Here is a 6000-nt window from a genome sequence, read left to right as displayed (position 1 = left end):
TTTTCTATTGTGGCCTGGAGACTGACTTGGCCACTCCATGACCTGAATGTTCTTCTTCTTCTTTTGCCCTGCCATTATGCTTTGGGTCATTGTCATGCTGAAAGACACATGGACGACCTTTCATTAGAGTGCTTGCAAAGGAAAGGAGGTTTCTAAAATGTTATAGTCTCATTTAAACTGCAGGTAACAGTCGTGTGCATCCCCTGGATGGAGCAAGAGTGAGCCTACAGTGTTGCTAAATCAAAGCAATTGTTTCACTAATAATCTTAGCCTCCCTCCCAAATAGCCTGAGATGATGACTTTGGTTTTCCACATGATGACGTCAGCAGAGTGTCACTGAGATATGCGTCGGACCTCCTCGTCATGACAACGAGCTTGAAATATTGAAGCATTGTCCTATGAGAGAGCGCGAGAGATGCATGGGAGCAGCGGTGATAGAAAAAGAGCATCTTCGCTGTGTCTAATCACCGCATCCTTATATGTGCAATTAATGTTACCATTATAAAGCCAGGATTGTAGAGAATCGGCTACAGAGAGGGAGAGGGAGCGAGAGGGAGAGAGAAGGAGAGAGAGAGGGCGAGAGAGGGTTGAGGGAGAGAACGGGACCGAAAGAGAGAGCGAGAGCCCCCCCAGCCCTACGCAAGCGCGCAAAAAAAGAGGAGCGCGGAGCTTTTTTGTGGGGTGTCAATTTCACATATGAAGCCAGTTTTTTTGAAGGAGGCCTGTCGGTCCGATGTATGGAGAAGCTTTTCAGGATAATGATCGGACTGGAGAGGACACACAGCGTTGACTGCAAATAACGCGCAAATTTGACGCCATTGCATTGCGCGTCCATTCGTTATTCCCAGCGCGAATCATTCTTTCTTCTGAATTGCAACATTTAAGTAAAAAAATAATAATTGTGAGCTTTAAAGTGTGTAGTCTGCGCGGAATGAGAGGAGGCGCAGGAGGAGGAGGAGGAAGAAGGGGCTGCTGTGCTTTTTGGGGGGTGGAAACGCTGGACGGAACCCGGGAAGGTGTGCTGATGTGCGGATGCCTCTGAGTCTCCTGAGAAATAATCACGTCCGCACAAGAAATGGCCTAGTTACAAACACCAGAGGATACTAAAGGGACTTAAACTCGTTTACGACCGCCGTCATCCTCGGAAATGCGCCGCTTTTTTCTGAAGGTAAGACATATGTTGAGCACCATCAACCCCCCGGTGAGACGTTTGCGGACTATCTTGGATGTTCATTCGTGCGCAATCCGCACCGCTCCGCTGGTGACTTAGCACATTGCGCACGTAGAGTCCACCTTGACGCACTGTCACTATCGGGGGCAATTGGTATTTAAGCGCAAATCACTTAGTTTCCACAGCACAGATCGGGTCGTGTCTTTTCCCGTGGGAAGCTCAGATCGGCCTTGCCTGTTGATAAAGTGTCACATTTTAACAGCAGCCCGCTACTTCATGCATTCAGCACCAAGTCGCTGTCACTGCTGCTAAATGGCGATGCCTCTTCTAATTCAAAAGTATTTAGCACTCCATTGTCCAGGTATATTATCATTATGCTCTTATCCCGCAGGCAGCTCGGTTGTTTAATAAGAATACATGAATCAATCATCAATCAGAATCTGTCAGACCTCACTTGATGATGATGTCTTCCCTGGTGGAAAACATCATAAAACTCTGAGAGTGACACAGTGGAAACACATAAAGCCAGTGTCCTACAAGATCCAGACAGGGAATTAAATGCACAGTCGCCGATGATCCAGGGAGGGCTCCATTAATATTCAGCGGTGGTTGGCCAGGGCTTGCTTAATGCTAGACAACAAGACCTCTGTTCTGGCAGCTCCTTAATGAACATGCTATACCGTATTTCAAATTTCAAAGGATAAAGTTGCTGTTTTTTTTCTCCTCAGTCAAATATGCACTCATTACTTGAACTAGGTTGCATTCTTGAAACATACGTGGGAGGTGTGTGAAAAAGACTTGTGATATGCACTCCCACATAACAAATTTAGACTTCCCTGTATTATTGATTGACTAACTGAGATTATTTCCACTGACAAGAGAGCAACCTTGTCAGATGTCAGTGTTAATTCCATTCCCACGGTGTTGTACAGTGTATTTAAACATACAAAATAAAGCGCTTACACAACACGACACCTACGTGAAATTTTCATCAGCATGCCGCCATGTCCTGACTACTTTGTCCTGCACTTCTATTGATTGTAGAAGGCCATGAATTTTAAAAACAAGGCACAGATCATAGATTTGGTCGTAGATGAAATGGGCCCTTTATCTGCTCTCTGATGCTGCATTACTATGTGGTTTAATGGAAATTTTCAATTTTAGGACCAATGAGCCTTGTTATGAGACAAAAATGTCCCGGTATAAAAAAATATACTGTCTTAGCTGCTTGCCCTGCTGGCTGTTATGTGGTGAAGGTCCATAAACCATCTGCATTAAGCACTAGTCCATTCATTTACCTGTTTGTTTAAATGGTTGAAGTATGAGAAGAGAAATGAGAAGGTAAGCCTTTAGTATAGATTCTAAAAAAGGATATGTCATAAACTGATAAGTGTTCCTAAATGATGGAAACGATGTTCTTTCTGCATTTGGAAGTCGGAAATCTCAGTCGGCACCAACAATATGACCTCAAAACCGTAACGGCAATCGGGGCAAAAAGAGTCAGGCTCCTGCTCAACTCTCTACGATTTCTTTTGGTTACTGTCTCATGTAGTGTTCTAATACAGCAACTGAGAGATGGCATGTTTTAAGTATGATAGTGATGGTGTTTATATATGCGCTTCTGTATCCAACCCCTCCTCCCATCATCTCTGAAGTAAATGTCACATCACTATGAGTTGTGTGCCAGTCACTCAATGCCATGACACGCACATGTCGTATATCCAAAAAGTCTACAAGTGTCCTCGTATGACCACTCGTTGGGCTGTCAACAACATTTTTGGCCATACTAGATCATCATTGTGTTTATCTATTAATTTATCAATTGGGCTGTCAACAACATTCTTGACCATACTAGATCATCATTGTGTTTATGTTATCAACAAATGCGAAATCAGTTCCTTATATGTTTCTGTAAATTCCACTTCTTCTGCTTCTTCATCTCCCCATGGGAACAGTCTGTGCCGGTCTATACGCTTTTTAAAAGCAAACAATTTGTGTACGCTGTCATGAGGATTTGTGAATTTATATTTCCGTGTGAAGATGTTTGGACAAAAGAAAAAAAGAGGACGATAGAATGACCCAGCTCTGAGTCAAGTCACAACCAGGGAGGACAGCTTGACCTGACCCATTATCTGTGAGTGAAGTGAAGCTAGAGAAACACCATGGTAACCACGTTGGGTAACCTGTTTTGAACAATATCACATAACAAGCGTCCATGAGATGAGTCAAAATAAGTGGTGCCTGGTAAGAATAGCGCGCCAAAATCACAGCGACATCAGCTGGATCTGGTGGATCACTGTGAAAATAATTTCTTCTGGTCGTGTGTTTGTGTGAAATCCGCATTACATTGGTCACAGAGTGCAATGGATTTCTTCTGTGAGGTCTGGACACAGCTAAAAATGTAATATGATTAAAAAAAAAGATAAAATAAAATGAATAAAATAATTGTTAATTTTTATTAGAACAGAAACATTAAAATAGGAAAGGAACGTACAACCCACGCCCCCTCCACCCCCCTTTTTAATCTCATTTTCGGCAATTGTTTTAACAAATAGACTGCAAATTAGTTGAGACTCAATTTTCCCTCAATTGCTTCAAGACATGATTAGCCACAATCAAATCCACATTCTCATTTATATGTGATAAATTAATCAATAGATTTTCATGCCCGTGCCCAATACACATACATGACTTGTATTATCTTAAGATTGTGACTGTTCCAATTGTTATTCAAGGAGTGAGAATCAATATGAATTCAAATATATATCAATCTTATTCCATACAACATATGACAGTATTTATTCTAGTATGTAATATAATCATTTGCTTTCTACCCTACCTTAATTTTGTGTTCTTATGCTGACTGAAGTAAATGGTGCAAATCAATGCCGTCTTCTCACTTGTGCAAATGTGGTAGATGAGTATCTGAGAAATGTAAGGCTAGATCACATTTACGCCTAGCGACCTGAAAGTGGTTTAACCGCACAATAATTGAAGTGAAACACACGGTCCCATATCTTGTTAAAAATAAAGAAATATCCCTCCCACCAACAACCGAGCACTTTTACAATATTACCTCTGATCTGCTTAGCGAAATCAATTTCTTTTAATTAGGGGTGAAATGTGTTATAGATGATTATATTAGAGAGGCAGCATGGGATTTGCTCAGTATAATTCAGGGGGCTTGAATGATTGCTACGTCGGCTACAGTATAAAACACGAGATGCAATCAGGTGCACAATAGCAAAGGCAACTCAACAAAGGCAATTAGTGTCGTTGTTGAAAACGCTGATATTAAAATAGCTTACAAACAAAGGAGAAAAATACAGGGACCAACAGACTTGTGACTAAGACCTATTGCAGTAATTGCTGCTTGTTGATGAATTTGTAAGCCAGCATGGTTTTGCAAAAAATGACCAAAAAAAATCATAACTGATTTCTATCAAAGGAGGGAAGCCATTATATAATCCAGATAAAAAAAATCAGGTTTCAAAAAGCTTTAACTGTCTAATCACTAACAGATGCATCTAAAACAGTAAGCATTGAATATTGAATGTTCAAGTCATTCCTGAATATTGAATGTTTGGCATTCCTGAATACAGTTCAAATGTTTTTCTAAGTTAAGAAATATTTTTTGATAATATGTCCCAAACTGCTTCCCTTCTTTTGACACCATTATTAATTTACTATATGCATTTGAAGCAGTGCAAACCGTGGTACTAAAAGCCGTATTAAAGTATCATATGCCATGTTATTCGGTTCCCCTTGGGGTGGTTGCCACATTTTGGTATACAAATCATCTCAACAGAACACATCACACAAGTCTTAGTGCTCCGATTGTACAAACTCATCAGCAATGCAGCAAGCTCGTCCCATCTTTCAAGGTATGCGCTCAGTTCAACACGACAGGCCTCTTAAGGCAACATTTAAATTTCAGCAGCTGCTTGTTTGTGTATGCGTGTGTGTCTGCTGACAGTGATGTCAAGTAAAATGCATCTTCTCAAATGGAATGTCGGTCAAAATTGCTTCATGACACAGTCAAGCAGGTTCAGATCTTGGTAATAAAGTCAAGCCGTCTGCTTCCAATCTTCTTGTGAATACAATGTATTTAGTATTATCAGTAATTATATTTGCGCCTACAATGTTCAGCAAGTTGTTGTCACCACGTTTCCACCAAAAGTGTTTGGCTCCAAGTGTTGCTGATTAGAGGTACCCTTCTCGCCTCATAGATCAAGATTGTCCAAACTAAGACCCAGTGGCTATTTGCAGCTCACCATCCATTTTTCAGAGGCCCGCAAAGGGCTTGACATGAACTTTTTCGCTCACCAGCCACTGCGGCTTATGGTTTCTCAGAGTTATTAGCAACTCTGCATTTATGTTGGATAATAAGGGATATGCGCAACCGAGTTCTGCATTCAGTAAAACGGGTCAGAGAGAAAGCTAAAATGAAAATCCAATAAAAATAAAAATATAATGTACCTGTAGCATGTCACTTCTGGTCAGAATATTGTACATACATATGACATCAGTGAACTAACAGATTAACACGCATTTGGCCCAGCATTTGGTGCCTCTACAGCAAAGATGCAGGAATTAAATCTCCTCTCGGAGAAACGTGCTTTTGGACACGCAGAAACTTTCCTTAATCTGCCTTTATTGGAACAAAACAGTTTGCTCTCTCCCACAAATTATTTAATAGTGCAATGATTGCTTTGAAATGTCCACTGTATTGCTTTTTGCAAGGCTTTGGACGATTCTCTGCTTTTTCATTAGCAGAAAAAGCCCTGTTCTTCTTCCTTATGCATAAAAATGTGACTTGCTAAATAATG

At 40.8% G+C, this 6000-nt stretch overlaps 1 protein-coding gene across 1 annotated transcript in view; it reads left to right on the top strand.

Annotated features, from left to right (window-relative positions):
* Positions 1–401: 401 nt before the first annotated feature.
* Positions 402–6000, top strand: part of nlgn2b (neuroligin 2b) — a 40665-nt gene continuing 35066 nt past the window's right edge. Inside the window, exon 1 of the mRNA XM_037269504.1 lies at positions 402–1168. The gene's annotated coding sequence lies outside the window, so the exon portion shown is untranslated. The remainder of the gene's footprint in view (positions 1169–6000) is intronic.

This window comes from Syngnathus acus, chromosome 14 (assembly GCF_901709675.1).
Source record: "Syngnathus acus chromosome 14, fSynAcu1.2, whole genome shotgun sequence".
NCBI classification, from domain to species: domain Eukaryota; kingdom Metazoa; phylum Chordata; class Actinopteri; order Syngnathiformes; family Syngnathidae; genus Syngnathus; species Syngnathus acus.
Note: the sequence above shows the minus strand (reverse complement) of the source record. Positions and strands in the feature narration are given on the sequence as shown.